Raw genomic sequence first — 21,356 nt, forward strand, 5'->3', positions numbered from 1 at the left:
CATATCGATTCATTAATATACCTAAAAACATTTAATTTATCACACTCAAAAATTTGTTTTCTAATAACATTTAAATGCAAAAGACATTGCAAAACTGCATTTGCGTAAGATGAAACTTTTTCTTTATTTTGGAACTCATGTATTATCCAAACAGTATTTTTTTTAATCGTTTCATGTGATTCTTGAACAGAAGAAATAACTTTTGGTAATGTCCATAAAGTATCATTTATTTTAGTATATTTTTGTTTTGAAATAATCAATTTCGCTTCTGAATTGAAATAATCAATTTCGCTTCTGATTTATACGTTTGTTTTAATCGATTATATTCAATAATTGCATCTTCACTAACTTTTATAGATGAGGGATCGTAATTAATTAAATACAAACCTTCTCTAGATGTTACTCGTGACAAAGCAACATAACTTTGTCCTCTGCATTAAAACAGAATTATCAATGTCCATAATAGCATTTTGTAAACTTAATCCTTAGCTTTTATGAATAGTGATTCCATAATTTAATGATAATGGAAATTGTTTTCTGATAACGTAAGTTCTATCCATCACTTGAAATTTAACGCTGACTCTTTCAATCAAGTAATCTGAATCTGTAGGTAATAAAGGTTTGATTTTTTCTACATATTCAATATTTATATCTTGAACAATTGATATTACTTTCGCGATTGTATCATTTACCAGTCCCAAACTAGCATCAATATTACTTATCATTACTTATGCTCCAATCTTAATAATTTGTATGAAAGTCCAGCTGTTCTAGTATCATCATTTTTCGATAATATTTTCAATACTTTCTTTTTTATGTATGGAATACAATTTATCGTGTCTTCAGCAATTAATAATATTTCTTTTGAATTAATACGATTCAACATTGCAGTGTTTAAAATATCACACATATGACAAGTAGGAAGTAAATACACAGTGTCAGTGGTAAATTGATAATAAGATTACATATTTCATCCAATCTTGAATTAAAAAGAAGTATTCGTAAAGAATATTTTTCTATTTTGAATCTCGTGATCTGAATTTGTCAATAAATCAATACGAATATGCGATAACAATTCACGATAAGTCATATCTCCTTGCTGTCGCATATTAATTGTCAATTCATCATATTCAAATAATGTAGTTCACAAATTAATGGTTCCTAAAGTGCCAATATATTTATCAATTTTTTCTTTCAATAAATGAACAAAAATAAAATCTTCGTGGAAGGAAGTAATTGAAGAAGATCTCCAAATAAAAGAATATGTTTTCTACCAAACCGGCTATCATTACATTCAGTAGTGTCATATATTTCGAATAATCGAAGATGTATATACATTAAAATTAAATTAGATATCATTGATATTTCATCTATTATAAAAAGTATTACATCATTTAAATCCGCTCGTAGAACTTTCAATACATGATCAGATAATTGTTTATATTTAGGAGTATGACCATGTTCAACAGGTAATTGGAACAATCTGTGAATTGTCAAATCGTCTATATTAAATGCAATACCTGTAGGTACTGCTACAGCAGTTTCTTTCTTAAGATTTTGTTTTATCCAATATTTAATAGAACATCTTAATTAGAAAACTTTTTCCAGTACTTCCAGTCACCGCTAACATATAATCGTAATACTGATTTATTTAATTTAACAGTGCTAGTAAGTCTATCAAATACTCTCTTTTGATCCGTGTTTAATTTTATTATCATTTCAGAAACATCCTTTTCTTTAATTTTAGCTCCAAGATCTTTAAAGTCCTGCATGGCTTCACCCGTCTCTATCTTTTGCACACCTATTGCATTTTCTAGATCATCTTGAGATGCATCTTGCTGTTTTTGCAATTCATTATCTAGATATTTCTGAGCTAACTTTTGTAGTTTCAAATGCTGTTAACATATAACATAACATATAATTACAACATACAACATATAACATATAACATATTATTTATGTTATTTTATGTTATATGTTATTAATTTATGTTTTATGTTATATTTTTTTATGTTATTTATGTTTAATGTGACAATTTGTTAATAATTGTTAATAAATATTAATAATTTGTTGTAAAAATCTAATACATTTGTTGTCAATAATCTAATAATATAATAAAAATCTAATGTAATTTGTTGTAAAAATCTAATTCTATTTCTATTTCTATTTCTATTTCTTATTCTATTTCTTCAATGTATTATATATTATTACAATATTACTTACAATATTATAATATTACAATATTACTTACTATTATATGTGACACACGTTATATCTTCTTTTTTAATAATCAATATGTACAACTTCATGAAGGACATCTGTCAAAGATATCATATCAAATAAAAAAAATGAGTGCTGCAAGAGTTATACAGAGACGTTCATTAGCGCCTCTTGCGACAGAAAAAGGAGAATCACGACGACGAGAATCAGGACGTTTCTTAAATTTACCAATTTGAACTTTGCGTCACGATTACGTCGCGATATCTCAGTTTGTAGAACACGGAGAAAAAAAATAAAAACACTTTTCTTATATAATTTGATATTCAGCTGTCGATTAAGCGTAATTAAAACTTAATCAATGCAGTCATTGTTGAGATATGAAAATGTAGACCGAATTCATCCCAGGGTCTCGCGTAAATAGAGCCACGGGCGTCTTGCCACCATTCTACGCGAACTTCGCTGCGCGTGAACTTGGCGAGACACCACTCGTGTCTCTTGATTTTTGTATAAAATTCTTTCTTTTACATAAATAAGAAAACGGGTGCGTGAACTTGGCGTTATTTTTTACCTTTTTTAAAAGGTTATTCTTTACACTATATCGCAATTGCTTGTTCTTTCGATGTGGAATATAGCTATGAGTATAGGTCACTTAATGCTAACTATATATTATTTTTTATTATTACATATTTAAAGTTTTTGTATTAATCTTTCGCTTCTAAATAATGTCTATTGGGTCGGGTATTTTTACACTGTAAATAGGATAGTTTTGTTCGCACAGAGTTCGCGGCAATTTCCTTACATTCTTGTAATTTTTCTCGAGTTAATTTTATGTATGTGTGTCTGTCTAGTATTATTAGCAGATTATTAATATCTATCATCGCGAATGTATTGTTTGCTTCGTTGGGTATTCGATGGGTAGTGATATAACGTTTAATATTTCATGTTAGAAATGAGATTAACGGGAAGTATAAGATCGTATATGCGCTCGTATTATCGCAATATACACTCATCGTTATTAATTTTTCTATTAATGCCCAATTTTCTCCCCTAATTTCGAATGGAAAATATAATCCTTGCGGTAATTGCGTGGTTGCGATTTCCAAATTTCTTATTATTTGTTCTAATGATATCAACCGGATGTAGATTTCTATTTTTAATTCGATATATTTTAAAATATCTTCTACGTCTCTCGTTAGGCTAGTTAACATTTCGTTTATAATTATGAAGTATTCGTCTATATTTTCGCGACGCATTTCAATCGCTAGTGTTAATTTTGTTTCGTTATATTGGTTAGGATGTTTTCGTTATGTTGTCTTATCTTGTCTTGGTGATGTATGTGCGCTATCGTTGCGTTTATTATTTTGATTTGATTTTTTATTACGTGTTGTATTATGTGTTGTGTTGTACGTTGTTCGTCATTTAAGATGGCGAATTGTTTATCGATTCGTTTTCTGTCGTTTTCGTCCATAGTTCCAAACAGAGATTTGGCAATTGAACCAATTCTATTAATTAGTCCTCGTTTTTTTAGTGCTTTGCATATTGTACATAACATTTAGTCTTATTATTAGTCGATTTAATTCATTTTCCATTATGGTCGAAATTTCGACATGACTCTTTCTTCATGAATATTACTATGTTACATATGTTCTGTGTTTTATGTAAACTCTTGTAATTGTTCTGCATGTTTTTGGATTGAGGAGATGTCTATTTTTATTATTAATTTCCATATCGATTCTGGTGTGCAGCCTCTCTAATTCTTCAAAATATATTCTAAGATGGTGGTCGAACTGTTTTATTTCGTATTTTGGCTTTTCCAGTTTTTCCATGGTCTCATGGATGGCCCATAAATTTATTCTGTAATGTTAAAATAAAATTTCTTATTTCTCATAGAGAGTTTTGCAGTGTCCAAAGTAGACGTTTTTTTTTATCAAATTCTCTGGAATAATGTTTCTTTATTCTTATTTCGCTTTCTTAATTAAAAAGTGTCTCTTTTGGATCTATTGAGTTTGCTTTTTTGCAGCGTTTATCGTTTCTTGTGGTATCTTTTTGTAACGATAGCTTTTGTTTGTCTATCTTTTTTGTTATATCGATATTAGGTACTTCGTGTGAACCTTCTAATATTTCTTCTTTTGCAATGGATCCTGTGACTGCATCGGCAGTCATTGAAGCATCCTTCCCGTGTTAAGATAGAGTTCCTCTAATCACGAAGTACCTTCCGAGATTTCGTCGTCCTTGAAGGTGACGATCTGGAATTGGACAATTTTTTAAACGCTTTCGCGAATTGTGTTGAGTTTTATAATCGCGTGCGGGAGTGGATGTTCATTATACACACCTTCTATAACGATGGCGTTTTTCAAATAGATGAAAACTGTATTTTATATATTCCGAATGACTCGGATGTCGAGACTATTGACCGTGTCGAACTGTATGAGTTACTTGACTGTTTTCCCTCTGTGAACGCAGAGGATAATTTGGGGGACGATCTTCTGGAGAGTGTGCCGGTCAACGATTTAGATGAGGACAAATCGCCCGCCCTCGCCGGGTAGTTTCCGGAACATCTGACACTTACTATTTTTAGTTTTTAGTGTAGTTTCTTGTATAGTTGTTTATTTTTTAGTGCTTAGTCTATATTTTTATTATCGAGAACCATCATTTATTTATAGATCTGTTGTTTTCCTGTTGATAAGTCCCACTTTTTTAATTTTTTATTATGTACTTTTATTCTATCTTTTTTAATTTTCAATGAACGCTTTTATTCGATTCGCGTGTACATTTATTGTTCGGCGACTCGCTTTTATTTTGTAGTTTACCTCGTAGGTTACCCCATTTTCTCTAATATTACGTAGAGTCCTATCCATATCGCGTCGAGTTTCTTCGCCCTCGTCGAACTGTTTCGTCATGCAGTAGGACTTTATCTTCTACTTTGAATGTATGTATTTTCATTTTTCTGTCGTAATGTTCCTTTGCTTTTTTCTTTTCTTTTTCTACTGTGTGCTTCGCGATTTGATTGGCGGCTCGGATTCTTTCGCGAAGTTCTTGCGCATAGTTATCGTGAATATGAGGATTGAGTTGGTTAGTTAAGGCCGTAGGTAACGATGTTTGATGCTCGTAGACCAGCTTAAACAACGTGAAACCAGTGGCGATGTGCGGAGTTGTGTTATAGGTAAACATCGCGTATGGGATCCACTCGTCCAATCCGTTTGATCCTCGTTAATATAGTGTCATAAGTACTTTGTTAAGATCCAGTGTGATCTTTCAAGGGCTCCGTTTGTTTCCGGATGGTAGACCGTCAGTAGGTATACTAGGCGGGTTCTAACTCAAAAGCGTTGAGGGGGGGTGCGGGGGGGAACGGACGGCGCGGGGAAGAGGGGAGGGGAAAATCCGAGGCGGCGATCTTTTGAACTGAGCCGCGGGGGGGGGGGGGGTAGTGAAGAAAGACGAGGTGAGATAAACAAATAGGATAAGATAGCAAGGCGATATAAACAAAATGGGCGGCGAAGATGATATAAAAAATTGAGCGTGGACATGACGTCAAAGGGAGGGAGAGGGGGCCACCACCGCCGCCGCCGCCGCCGCCGCGCCCGCCACCACCGCGCCCGCCACCACCGCGCCCGCCACCACCGCGCCCGCCGCCGAGTAAAAAATAAATATCTCTCTCTCTCGTATATATCTATTATCTCTTCCGTTGCGATGATCTCTCTCCCTTCCTCCAGACTTTTTTCGTATCCGTAATGATTTTTGACTTTTTTGAATTACATGTGTTTATATGTGTTGTAAAAAGAAGATTTTTTTTTACAGAAGAGTATAAAAATATGTTTTAACAATTTGTGTTTTGGATGGCGGGGAAAAAGAATAAAAAAACATAATTCGTATATCATATTTATTTTATTCATGGTTATCTGACCACCAATTAAATAATTTGAATACATTTTGTAATGCGCAATTAGTATAGTGATATCCGCATCGCATAATATTATCAGCGTCCAGATTGTTTAGAGAATCTATGTCTTCGTAATCAGCATCCAGAGTCTCGATGTACACGCGCTCATCGTCCAGAAGCAAATTCCACAGCCATTGTCATTTTTCGTGTCCCTTGACATATACGACAGCATCGTTGTCATCGTCGTCGTCGTCATCGTCGTCGTCTTCTTCCGTTCCATGCACAGCCTTTGTAATCAAATTCTTAGCTTTGCTGTATGAAATCGTTCCATCGCCCCATCGCAATCTATGGTGATGACGTTATCACCCAACGTGGGCGAGACTTGTCGGCACTTGCGAGGAAATGCCATGGTATAGGGCTTGCGAAAATGTAGTGAGAGAGAACGGTCCGTTTTCTCAGAGCAGCAAACTCCTTTACAACAAACTGTCCTCCAACGAGAAAAGACCCTTGCAGATCTACGAACGTTGGCACGACCATGACGAGCAATTTTTCGAGACTGCGGTCGATTTTGATGTATCGTAGATTTTATTCTCTCTCTCTCTCTCTCTCTCTCTCTCTCTCTCTCTCTCATGTGCCAGCAATGCTCTTAGGTGATCTTGCGTACAACATTGGTCAACGGATTGTAGTGAATCACGCGATCGTGTATAATGAGACAGTACGCGGTGGTATTCATCGGTACATTCTCCTTAGACTCAAATTCCAATCTCACGTCCACGGTTGCGCTCTTGACCGATTCGTTTTGTCGAGAACAATCGATGATTACGAATGGACCGTTATGTAGAAAAGACGTGACGGTGAGACTCGGCTCGAGATACTCGTATCCGTAGTAACCCTTGCAGAAACGCGCGTACGTTTCATACAACACGGACCATCTGTTTTTGTCGAAATCAAGATGCATATCGTCATACGGATAACATTCCGAGTTCAGATAGAGTTTCACGTTGGTTAAGTTGCAGTCGTCGAATCGGCTCGTGTCCTCAGCCATGACATTTTTGTGACCTGTTTGCAGAGCAAAGATGACGTATCGCGGTTTCTCGAGCTGAGTAGCGGTCTTGATGGCCCACGAATGTTTGGTTGTACGCTGTAACAGCGGAAACTCGTACAGATCCCACGAGCGAAAAGCCATGCTCAAGTATCGTCCGCTTTCCAAAGTGCGCAGCATCGATAGTTTTTTTATCTCGCTCAATAACACGTGCGGCATTCGCCATTGTATCTTGAATAAGTCGATCATGGGATCCAACGCCGAATTTCCCATCAGGCAATTGTTGTCGTTACGAGATCGTATCAAGATCAATTCGTGACGAGCGTTGATTATCACGCGTCTGTAATCCTCGCAAAATCCCAACAGTGCGTAGAGAGGTACGCAAAAGTTAAAATATCCATCCGCGCTGGTATGCGCATCCCAACCGGCATTCCTCAGAATCACGCTTTTATCGGATGATGTCGTTACGTAATGTTTGAGCGTGCTGGTTACGCCCACGTTTCTGTTACGATCAATCTCCACACCATCAAGCTCGTATCGAATCTCATCGAACAGGAACGCGACAAAATTATTTCCCAGCACCACATCAGATCCCTCGACAACTCTGTTCTTCGTTAGTTTTCCCTCGATATATAGAAAGCTTTCGTACGGCAATGTGTACAGATCCTGTTGCTGTATAGGTATTCTTATCTCATCGCTGTACCCGAACGTCATATTGGCAAACGGGTTGTACGCATGAGTCTCAATCTTGATGATGCGATCGTCGAAGATTGGCTTGTCTTCGATGTTTAGGATCAGTCATTTCACAAGTTGCGCACCGCGAATCCTAAAGCTTGTAAAAATTTAACGTTCGACGCGTTAAGTTTCTTCCTCTTCTTGACGCAGCCGGATGAGCGAATATTGTCGATCGATGTTTTCTTTGTAAAAGATGCGTTATCTCTCTGCGTATGCTTCGCTTCGTTCAACACGAGCATCTCAAATGTCACGCTCGCGTTATCGCTGTCGCCGTCGTACGTGCAATCTGACGGTGATCTCTTCTCCTCTGAAATCGAGCAATCGTCCGTTTTGGTCAACAATGCGTATCGTTAGCTCCGTAATGCTCTGTACGATGACTGGCAGGTAAATGATCTGCATCGGCCTTTCCGATATCTTATATCCTGGCGGCACGCTCGATGAAAATTCGTGTATCGTGTGCACACTTTTGTCGTTGCTGTATGCGCCCGCGGTCACGTTGCACTCTACACGGATAATGTTTACGTTCATTATGTTGATCGACACGTCCGATTCGTGCCATCTTCGCGGTTGCAGTATACGCCTTGAGAAACCCAGCCAGCAGCGATCCAATGTTATGAGGCTTGTTAAAGTTTATTCTGTAGGTGCATTTAATCTCACACCTCATCGTGTTGTAATTTGCGCGGAGCACTATCGGGTATTCTCCAATCTCGTCATCGCCGCGCGCGGTGTCACCAGCGTTACCCTCGGGCGTGTCGCGTCACGGACATTTCCGTAAAATCTCACGTTTCAAAAATTCATTTATGGAATGCAGTTCATACGACCCCTCGGGAATCGTAATTTCTGCATCGTCTTTGCCAAAATAAAATGTATTGTTCGAAGCGTTTACATTCGGTATCGTGTGATAAGTCTCCAAAATTGTTAGACCAAGCTCGTAGTCATCGTCGCTCAAATCTATGGCTGGAGAGTAATTTGTCGCGAGAATGCTGCTCTTCCCGCTCAGCGTAAGCGTCAGCGACATGATGGAAAAAGCGTTCGACGAATATTAAGACGTCGCGACATTTTGTCGGACTTTATAAATTCACGCGCGTCGGCCGTTTTGGAGAAGAAACCACAAGCACAGCTATCCGCAGACGCTCTGATCGTACGTCTGATAGGACGTTCGATTGTACTCTATCGTAGCATCATCTCCGAAATATCGTATCCAGTTCCTTGGGCGGTCGAAGATTACCGAAACTGTCAAAGTACACAACGCGATTGTTTCTCTTTGCGTACGCTATCCAATGAGTACCGGGGCCCGTCGTGTCGTCCAGATTTACGATACCATTTTCATTTCGACGCGCGCCGCTAATCGGTAATGCGTCACGCATAAAAACGCCTCTAAAGTACGGTACGCGCATACGCTTCGCCAGCTGGTCCAATTGTACGTTGGTGGTTACACCCGTAGGTATTTTTATCGTCTCTTTGGCGTTTTTTTTTCTTTTTTCGCTGTTACGCCTCGTCCGCGTTTGTACGGAGCGAGATACAGTCCTCGTCCGTATTTGTACGGAGCGAGATACAGTCCCTGTCCGCGCGTTTCCATCGCGCGACGTTGCAGTTCCTCGAGTTGATGTTGCGCAACTTTCCTGTCGTTTACCGCTTTCGCCACGCTGGCCGCTCCGCCGATTAAGGACCCGAGAGCGCCCAAAATTGGCAAAATCGGTAACACACCACCTCGTTTCGCCGTTGGAAGTATTCGTTTCTTTTTTTGCCGGCTTTTTTCTTCGCCTTCATACCCATGCCGATCTTGGTCTTGGCTTTCATCGCTGTCCAAACGGCTGCAGCTGCAGCTTTCTCGCTCAGAGCCGAATCTCTTGCGATGACGCGTCCTAAGGCTTTATCGGCGAGTACCTTGTCCGCCGCGTGTCTGTCGATGAGATCGTTGTTCTGAGATCGTTGTTCTGAGAATACGCAATGTTGTGTTCACGGCATGCCGCGTCCAGTGGATTTATGTCCGTTTCACCTCTGGCTAATCGCTTTTTCAGCCGAGTACCCGGACCGCAAAACTGATAGCCGGGGATATGTAGTTCGAAAGGAAGCGCGTTTATCGCTCGATTGAGCAGACCTCCAATGTAATCTTCGTTTGACGCTGTTGCTGTCATAGGCCACAATCCTTTATCTTCGGTGCAGGACCGTCTATATGATCTCGATCCGACAATTGATTATAATGCTCGACACAGCGACGATAGGTTTGAACCTCCAAATCCGCCTTTATATACTCCGGAAGCTTGTCCCACACGTGATCGATATAATTACCGCACACGCGTAACAGTACGACCTTCGGTATATATTGCAACTGCTCAGCGCTCAAATCCCGAATATCGGAGGGATGCGACAGCGCGAGATACATTTTTGCTACTGAGCGATTCGTGGTTTCGCGCGCCTATAAATAGGCGTTCGATCGAAGTCTAGATAACGCAGTGCGAACATGAAATTTGTACGGCAGCCGCTGACGATACGCGAACTATGACGGAGAGCGCGAATAATGGGAGACATCGCGACGGAGCGCAAGCACGGTGAAATGTTACCGAGTACTATACGCGCTATCATTTGCGGACCGTCGAATTGTGATAAAATCAACGTTCTCATAAGCTTGCTCGAGAGTCCGCACGATGTACGTTTCGAGAACGTGTACGTATACTCGAAATCGCTGCAACAACCGAAATATCGATACTTGGAAAATTTACTAACATCGATAGAAGAAATCGGCTACTTTACGTTCTCCAACAATAGTGACGTCATTCCTCCGAGCGAGGCACGTCCCAATTCGATCTTCGTCTTCGACGACGTTGCGTGCGATAACCAAGATGCTGTGAGAAAATACTTTTCGATTGGCCGCCACTCGAACGTCGATTGCTTCTATCTCTGTCAGACGTACGCGAGGATACCTAAACATCTGATACGCGACAATGCGAACCTGCTGATTCTGTTCAAACAGGATGGTATCAACTTGAAACATGTTTACAACGATCACGTGAATACCGACATGTCATACGATGAATTCTGTGCGTTATACCGCGATTGTTGGCAGCGCGAGTATGGATTTCTAGTGATAGATAAGGACAGTCCGCTTATCAATGGGCGATACAGAAAGGAATTTAATACGTTCGCGGTACCGTAACGTGGTTAATCGATGTCGATACGTGGAGCAGGCAACATGGATAACACCAAAGATCGCGAGAAAATAGCGAAACAGATTGCGAAAACGAGCGATTCGATTCGCAAAAAATATCGCGCTTTAAAAATTGGTAAAATAGCTGAAGATACAGCGTTGGAGAAACGCTTCAAGCCCATCGTCGAACCTCTAAAACAGATTGTTGAAAAAACCGAGGAATCTCAATCGATTGAAAGAGAAGCAAAGGATCTCGGTATTAAGAAAAAACAAAAACGTGAAGACAGCGATGATGACAACGATAACGATATTACTACTACTACTGACAAGGATTCATATTGGACGGATGTTGGATGGTTGAAATTAACGCCGCAGTCTAAAAAACGACGTACAACGAAAGCCGCGCGATTCACTCGTGTTCAAGTCTACACCGATACAACCATCGAAAGACCCATCGAAAGAACCACCGCTGTTCTTGCAAAAGAAAGATGTTTTCGAAACAAAAGACGCCAGTGAACTGTCATTCGAAACAACCATCAAACAGAGTCTGCAAACGCAACAAGGTCGAGAAGCGTTGCATAATCAGCTGGGACCATTAGGGCAAAAGTACGTAAGCCCTCTCCTCGATGATAATGGAAAAAAACGATACATTTGATCGCGTATACGGTGTTTATTTCGATAAAAACAGTGGTGCGATGCTTGGTGACAAGAAATTTGACGTTGACAAAAATGACTCCATAATCATAGACAATGTGAGATACAATGGTACACCAGGATTGTACGAATTGATCTTCAAGAGACTTCCCGATGACGCGATTTTTACCGAGAATGATAAACAAACGTATAAAAGTATATTGTTAACAACAAATGCTCACAAACGTGGTCACAGCGCCCATAATCCCATCAAGGGCAATAGGGGATCCAAGTATATTAACATCATCGCTCCGCTCGTATCTACGTATGGAAGTAGCGGGCGTAAAAAGGGTGCAGGCGTGAGCAATATACCAACCGTCATGAAGTTAAACGACAACAAGATCGATTACGTGCATTGGGACGATCCCAACGAACTGGTGGATCGACTCCGATTGCTCGACGCTTCGCACCGAGCTGGTAACAACGCTCACGACGAGATGCTGTCGATCATCGAGGAACTTCGCGAAGCCGGCATTATTATAAATTAATCGCGTATCGATGAAACGAGCCAGTCAATTAAGTGAGGAAAAAAACAATTTTAAATTGTATATCTTATCTTTACTATTAAACATCGTTGAAACATGCGATCCGATGGACGTGAAAAAAATGTTAGCTCCGAAAGGCGACGACTCGTTGAGGAATTGCACGCTCCGGCGAGAAGAAATTTTCCACGAAGACGTGTCATAATTCGGGGATACGACGATCTGTGGCAGGCTGACATCGTCGAGATGCGTCCGTACTCGAGTTTCAACAGAGGTCATCACTACATACTCACCGTCAACGATGCGTTGAGCAAGTACGCCTGGGCCGTACCGCTCAAGAGCAAGGTCGGAAGCGAGACGGCTAACGCTATCGCTAAGATAATTCGAGAGAACGGAAGATGCCCGAGAAACTTGCAAACGGATATGGGAAAGGAATTTTACAATGCCGATGTGCAAAAACTCTTGAAAAAACACAACGTTAATCATTATTCCACGTATACGGTGTTGAAGGCATCGATCGTCGAGCGATTCAATCGCACGCTTAAGAACGACATGTGGAAGATGTTTACGCTCAACGGCACTTACAAGTGGGTCGACGCGCTACCGCGTCTCGTGTCAGATTACAACGCGCGCAAGCATCGCACTATCGGCATGCGACCCGTTGACGTAACTTCCGCGATCGCCAAAAGACTCTTGGATACGGTATACAGCGCGATAAAGATCGCAGGTCCAGCAAAATTCAAAGTAGGCGAATCGGTACGCGTGAGCAAGTACAAGACACTTTTCGAAAAAGGTTACACGCCAAATTGGACCACCGAGGTGTTTAAGATCATTAAAGTGCAGCGTACTAATCCCGTAACTTATCTGCTCGAGGACTATCGCGGAAAATCGGTCGCGGGCGCGTTCTACGAGCACGAATTGCATCGCGCGACTCATCCAGACGTGTATCTCGTGGAGAAAGTACTACGCAGGAAGGGAGACAAGGTTTACGTCAAGTGGCTGGGATTCGATAGATCGCATAACTCATGGATAAACAACAGCAGTGTGATTTAATTCATTTTTCTTATTTTTATGATGTATTAAAAAAATAAATATACACTGTATACATGTATACAAAGAGTTTTTATTATTTTTTTCTTCCATTACATTTTTTAAACTATACATGTATGCAACTTACGAGAACACATGTAAAACTACATGTATTATAAACAATATATGTATTAAGCCGAGTATAAATTAAATAAATCGAAGAGAGAATTAAAGCTAATTCCTCAGCAAGCAGGATCTTGGTTGCTATTATAAAGTATATATAAAATAAATTTGAACAACTAAATTTTATTGTAAAACTACATATAAAAACTACAAAAAATACATATATCTATCAAAAAATACATATATCTACTACATATAAAACAGTATTGTATAAAACAGTATCGTATAAAATTACAAAAATAGATACGTTCATACATATATACATAGATATGATATATAGGTACGTACATACATACATACATACATACATACGTGCATATATGCATCATAAACTATATAAAAAATATAAAAATATATGTACATTGTATAAACATGTATATATATATATATATATTATTATATATATATATATATATATATATATATATATATATATATATATTACAATGGAATCTGCCAATGTCCCCACGGTAACGTCTCCGTCGAATCCGGTACGATGTTTCGTTTATCGTCGTACGGACTCAGAGCGATTTTCGACTCGGACACCGTGTATACTTGGTGTAGCTTGGATCTTATACACGACTGGCGACGAGTCATTTCGATCTCTTCGTTCAAGCACCGCGTATAATCGTCGAACGTTATTGTTCGCGTTACGACGTTATTCTTTACACCTTTCGCCTTTTTAATGTCTTTTCTGCCGTCCACCCTCACCGCGTACATCTTCGCTCTGAGTCCGACGAATTCCGTCATTATCGCACCGTTATTCTCATCCTTCATTAGACCGTGTACTTTTTTATTCGCGAGAGGCATCCCGTACACGTTGTCCGTCGGATAATCGCTCGTATCGAATCTAGCGATATCGCGTTTCATCGCCTCGTACACATCATCGCACTCGATGTGGTATACGAGACTGTCCGTGTCGGTGTACATGATCTTACATTTCTCGCGATACAGCGGTGACATGTATTCGTGGTGAAATTCGTACAAGCAGATTTTTGATATGTCGAGTATACACATACCCATGTAAATCGGCTTGTTAAAGTTTACCTCGAGTTTTTAATCGCAGTTCGACGGCGATTAAATTTTCCGCAAAGACGCTGCGGCTGTGGAAATTTGGTTTCGCGATCATTGCCTCCGCACCGTATCGTCCGTCCCATTTCGTTATTAATTTTACATCCACGTGATTTCGGACATTTTCCATCGTTTTACCGACCGCGTTATTCATTAATTTGTATAAATTTTTTTCGAAATCGTTTTTCGCGCACATTCTAAGCTGTGTATTAAGTTTGATGTAATCGCGGAGCCAGGTGGATTGAGCGAATTGTAGTATGCGGTGTATCTTTGCGATACGAAGACCGTGGCGCGTACATTGCTGCAGGTTACGATAGTGGATGACATATCGCTTTTTGTCATATAGCGTTGCGAGAAGTTTATTCTGCCGCGTGCCGGGTGGTTTATCGCGCGTCGGATAGAAAGGTAAGTCGGTGTGTCGGTCGTGCAGATGATGCGGGTACTCGAGATCGACTTCGAGAATATAACCCGTAGACGAATCCGGAGTGATCGCGCTCGCATCAAAGTTCTCAATGTCTTCTATCCATCGAAATTCGGCATAGGGCAGCGGTTGACACATCGCCCATCCGTACAGATTATTTACGTCAAAGTACATAAGGTATGATGACGGTTTCGACGGGTCGTACGAACGCATGTACTTGTTATTGGCCTGCGCGTATCTGCCGGAACATTGACTGAGACCGCCGCGTATACCGCGTTTCGATAAACATAACCATATCGATGTCGGTGAGCAACTCAAATTTTACGCGCGTATGTTTCAACATGGCGTCCCACGTGAAACCTGGCAATATGTAGTAATGCGCGGGATCGAGTCCATAACTCGCGACGCAACTTTCGCGGAAATTTTCGAAAACGTCGGCCAATAACAAGACATCGGTCTTGAGATATAAATCACTGTATTCACAGAGCGTCCGGATGGAGAATCGCTGCCAGACGTTCGCGGCGTGCGCGTAATCGTTCTCCGACACTGTGTCACCGGTCAACGAGCTATAGAACGATTCGCGCGGTGATAGGTGCGTGTCCTGCAGCTTGTCCGCGCCACCCATGTATTCGTACGGAAAGACACCTTTGCGCGTCAACAAATCAAAATCTTCGTTTGAGACCGTGGAAAATTCGGAACGTAAAATTTTTAATTTTTCTTTCGTTAGAAAAGATGCCAATTTATCAAGGCTGGTATTTAAAAATTTGTACGAATCTATGAACCGCAAGTGTACGCAATTTCGCGAATCTGATCTCTCGGTGGTATCTTGAACATGTTTTGTAAACGAAATATTTTTTCTTTTGTTATCGGCAACACGTCGATCCTGCCTTCGAACGCCGTAGCTATTTCCGTGATGATAAAGTGCGCGTCATAACCGAATAAGTTGTGAAATACTATGGGAATGCAATATGAATCTTTATAATTTAGATTACAATTTGAGTGCGCGAGAACACGGTAACGACCGGTAAGATGGCAATGATCGCGTACCCGCGTGTCGTCCGACGCAAATGATTTCTCGCAAATGTGACAACGTGTCGCGCTACGATGTGCCTCCCACTGCTCTCTCGACAACGTTTCCATGGGGACATTCACGGATAACAAAATTTTTACTTGATGCGCCAAATCTTCGAGTTGCCGAACGAACCACGCAACGCAATCTTCGTCGCGACGAAATTGATATACCGATAACGCGTCGTCGTACGAGCATTGCACGTAGTATCCGATGCTAAATACCTCGTGCTACTGATAGGTGTACGATGCGTCTTCCCTCTCTGCCGATTCCGTTCGCCGTAGTACGCACTCCAAGTCCGCGTAAACGATGAATGGAAGTCCTTATTCGTGTGGTTCTTGAATTCGAGCCACTTGTCGTCCTCGCTCGGCAGTCGGATGGCGCAATCGTTCATCTTTTCGCAGTCCGTTGTATGTGATTGCAATCTTTCAGACGAACTGAAGTAATGGAGACATCTGCAAACGGAAAATATGATTTTTTAATAAACAATTTTATAAGAGAAATAATAAAATTTGTTAAAATACATACCGGTCGCAAAAGTATTTCTTGCATTTCTTCTTGTTTATTTGCGAGCTCACAAGGCGGGACAGATCTTTGATGTACGCAAAGTGCCCCGCGTTGTCGTCACGCGGATCCTGCACGTACAGTAGATTTGCGTGCTTCTCCATCTTCCTTGATGTCAGCCGTATCGGGAAAATCTCTTTTTCCTTGATACCGTAGACGTTGATTGAGATGTCGTTGAGATGTTCGAACTTCTTAATTTGGTTCAACGTCATCGGAAACGTAATGTTTTGCAAATTTAACACCGTATAATGCGGATACGACAATTCCCGATTTGTATTCCTTTCAGCCGGATGCAGAGCCGCGACCACCGACCACGCGAAACACGCATTGTCATTGGATCGTACATTGATCACCGCTCGCTTTAACATAATTTCCCGCGGTAATTCAATGTAACATCCCGCGTGCATTAGATTATATTTGTTCACGTTTACAGTCAAATTTAGAATTCGCGACAACGCCCATCCACTGTCGCGTTCTTGGAATTCTTCGAGCGACGCCAACGTGGGTTCGATAACGTACTGCTCGTACCACTCGTCCAAATTTGACACTCGAAAGAGTTCACTATTTTTACTGTTTATACTTTTGTTCGCGCGTTTATCGCCCGTCACAAACTCGCTGTTAAATGCAGTGTTTACTTTCACACTATCGTGTCTTTGTACAATGTCTCGCACTCGCTCGAGCACTACACCACCAGCGTCTTCTAAAAATTGTCGCGGCTCGATATAGTCCACATTGATCACCGCACCAGTCAATATACGGCTTTCAAATGCTGTATCGATTTCTCGCCAAACGAGAGATCCATTGTCTCTACTAGTGCTCGCGTACTCACCACCAACGTGCACGAAACGTCTTTCTAGTTGTACTTTTACACCTGCGAGTCGCGCGATCCTCGCCACCGCAGATTGTCTATTTGCAACGGTGAGTCGAGGACGCTTAACACGGCTAAGTTCCTCGAGTTGTTCGATGTACTCCTCACATCGCAACCACGCGAAACACTCCACCAAGGTAGCGACTTGGCTGCACTGCTCCAGCAGCTCGCGTTCCACTCGCTCTAGGTGTTCCATATTGCAAAATCTTGATTCTTTTAAATTGTTGTGTTGTCTCATCAAAACAATTTTACATTTTTTTACTTTCTTTTTTTCTTTTCTCTATAGCTGCTTTAACTCGAAGCCAGTATATAAAGCGTATTTCCGACATGTCCGGAGATTGATGGGAATAGAACAACCATATATGATTATCCTCGCTTCTTGGAATTATCTCTGCTACTTTTTGCCGCGAGAGAGGTAGTAATATATTGTATGCGTGTCCTCTATAATGATAATATGTGCACGCTTCCAGAATTATTTCCGCTCTCTCAGAAGGAGCGGAGAAGCAGAGAGTCGAATTGTAGCGTCCCTTAACTCTTGGACGAGAAATCGGGAAATGGGGAGTTGAGGTATAGTGTCTCTTTATAAAATACACCGCCACGTTCACTGGTAGATGAGAGATTGAATCCCATAACGGAGAACTTGTTAATTCTTCCAATGACCTTTCCATATTGTTTTTATATCACATCACACTCTTCCACTTGTATATGCCTCGTTCACAATGTTGTCTTTTTTCAATTTGTGCAAATTGGGCACATGTTGTATGGTATTATCATACAGACGGACTGTTGGCAATTGGAGCAAAATCGGCTGTTTAGCGCGATTGAGAGTATCTATCTCGTGCTTCCTAACGGCATACAATACTCCAATGTCAGTGTCCGCCAGACGAACCATGCATTCGGCACACAGAGTTAGTGCACCACCCGTTGAATAATAAAATTGTATTGAACAATACTTTTTATTATTATTCAACGCAAGGAGTTCCGAACGGGTGACAATTTTTTCTGCATAATCCGTAAGATCATCACTTTGATCACTTATGTAATTACTATCGTCAGACAATGCGTGCTCTTCGTCTTCAATATCAATGTCAATATTGTCAATATTGTCAATCTCTATTTCTTCTTCATTTTCAAACACTTCGTCCACTATGTTCACAAAGTCTTCCTCATCCATATTAAACACATTTTTTATATTTAACACATTATCCATTTTCACCGTCAACTATTTTTTTTCACACACATTAGACTTCCATCTACTGTGATCCTGCACACCGCATGACCCATTATATATCATCGACAATTTCTTTGTCCCTTGTCGGAGCATCATCATAGATCTCCCTAATTTGTTTATAGCAGCCGGAGTATCGGCGCTTCTCTTGACACGCCGCGACACGTACGCCGATTTCGGCGAAAAAAAACCATCATAAGTCTCCCCGATTTGTTTATAGTAACCGAAGTATCGGCGCTTCTCTTGACACGCCGCGACACGTACGTCGATTTCTACGAAGAGCTATCTTTTCACGAGCTCTTCCTAGAAAACAAAATTTGAACGTCATCGCGCTCCTTTGCGAACATGTCGCTACATGTTTGATTGCAACAATGAAATTCCTAGAAAAAAAGGGGGGGAAGGTGGGGGGATTAACGGTTTGCCATGTCAAAAAATTTACGCGATCAGTCCTCCTCCATCGAACGATCTGCACGACAAAAACGGTACTCCGTTCCTCCATCATTCGAACAACACGCAATGTATTCCGCCAAAGGAAGCAGCGCACCGTACAATGGCGAAAAACAAAAGAAGGAATGTAACGCGTAAGTTTCACCTGCATTTTTTTTATTTTTTTCTCTTTTTTCCAATATTGTGCAATATTATATATTTAATTTCCACAGTATTTCGGTGGAGCGTCGCGTAGTGCGCTTACTGAGCAGACGTTACACTCTGACGGCTACGGGTTACAAATTTCTGGAAATTGGAATCAACGTTGATCCACCGAGCGACGTGGAGATCGCTCTGGGAGATCATCGGGGACAGGAATTGATACTGTCTCTCGAAACGTGGAAGGGACTCTACGAGCAGTGATGGAATATCTATAAATTGCTGCGAAACGATTATAAAGACAATTTTATAAATGTCGGACCGTTAACCGTCAGAATTTGTCTGATGAACCACGTTACATTCGTACGTCTTGAATCTTTGAACGTACGCGTAACGATGATCGAATCGACCCTGCGCCGTATGTTTGATCTGGACGAATGTATCGATGTGACGTTCGATCGACTTGTCAGATTCGTCGATACGATCGATACCAAGTATACGCGATTCTCCAACATCGCGTCTGTTGTAACAGATCCCGAGGAAGTGCCGAACGCGATACGCGATTGCGATACATTCGATAGACGTCAACTCGTCGATTGCGAGCTGTTAGCTTTAGTTTTTAGTGTATAAGAAAAAAACATGTGAATAAAAAAATTTCACATTTAAAAATGTATTCAATTTGTTTAAAAATATAAACATATATAATATGCAAAAAAACATATATTTCTTTTATTTCTTTCTTCCCCACTATAAAATAATTAGAAAAAAATAACATTCGCCATAAGAGAGAGAGTCGCAACGGAAGAGATAATACGAGAGAGATATTTATTTTTTACTCGGCGGCGGTGGCGGCGGGCGCAGCGGCGGTGGCGGCGGCGGCGGCGGTGGTGGCCCCCCCTCCCGCCTCTGACGTCATGTCCACGCGCAATTTTTTATATCATCTTTGCCGCCCATTTTGTTTATATCGCCTATCTTATCCTATTTGTTTATCTCACCTCGTCTTTCTTCACTACCCCCCCCCCGCGGCTCAGTTCAAAGGATCGCCGCCTCGGACTTCCCCCTCCCCTCTTCCCCGCGCCGTCCGTTCCCCCCCGCACATCCGCACCCCCCTCAACGCTTCTGAGTTAGAACCCGCCTAGTATACCTACTACCGTCGTTTGTAATTTTTATATTTTTAATAATTTACACGTATTTTTAAATAATTCGCTGAAATTTTCCTTGGTCGGTCAGAATTTTATCTGGGATTCCGTATTCTAATACGATTTTTTTCACAACACGTATTTGTTTCTATTTCTTGTGATCGGTAGTGGTCCTATATCTATGTCTTAATGTACATTTTTCGAAGTTTGATCGACGTGTCAATCAGGAGTAATGGTGCTTTGGCGTGTTTTTGTAATTTATTCTTTTGACTTTCTATTTCGATTGCGGTATTTCAATTTAGAGCGTCGGAATTTATATTTGCTTTTCCCGGCTTGAATTATCTCATAATCATACTCCTCGAGTATTTAATCGCCAACGGATTAATCTCGAGCCGGAGTCCGTGACGTTAAATAACCATCTTAGTGGCTTATGATCTGTATAATTTTAAGTTCCATATAGGTATGATCTAAAATAATGCTCGCAACGAAATGCACATTTCGGGCTGATTTTCGAGGCGACGCTTACTATAACGTCCGCAGAAAATTAAAACTTGTGGACATTCATTCGAAATGATGTAAATGCAGTCGAGCGGTACCTTAGGTTAACGCATGCGCGATTTTAAATATTAAGACATATAACTTTTATTATTTTACAGTTTTATCATTTTATATATATATATATATATATATATATATATACATATATTAGGTGTACAAAAAAGTTCTGAGCTTTAGATTTCATACAACCGAAATAACAATTTAAATTTTATATATCTTCCCGCCCTTTTGCGGTTTTAAAGCGTTGACATTTGACCTTCTAAAATGTCATACGGTTTGGCGTTTGATGCACATAATCTCAAAAATCAGTAGTGTTCATAATGGCAATAACAAAAGAGCATATTCGATTTTCCATCCACTTCGCGTTTCATCTGAAGAAAAATGCTGCTGAAGCCACTGCAATGATTTGTGCTGCATATAGAGAGAACGTTGTAAGTCATG

Source organism: Pogonomyrmex barbatus, unplaced genomic scaffold (genome assembly GCF_055798465.1).
Source record: "Pogonomyrmex barbatus isolate J1 unplaced genomic scaffold, ASM5579846v1 scaffold4, whole genome shotgun sequence".
Taxonomy (NCBI): Eukaryota; Metazoa; Arthropoda; class Insecta; order Hymenoptera; family Formicidae; genus Pogonomyrmex; species Pogonomyrmex barbatus.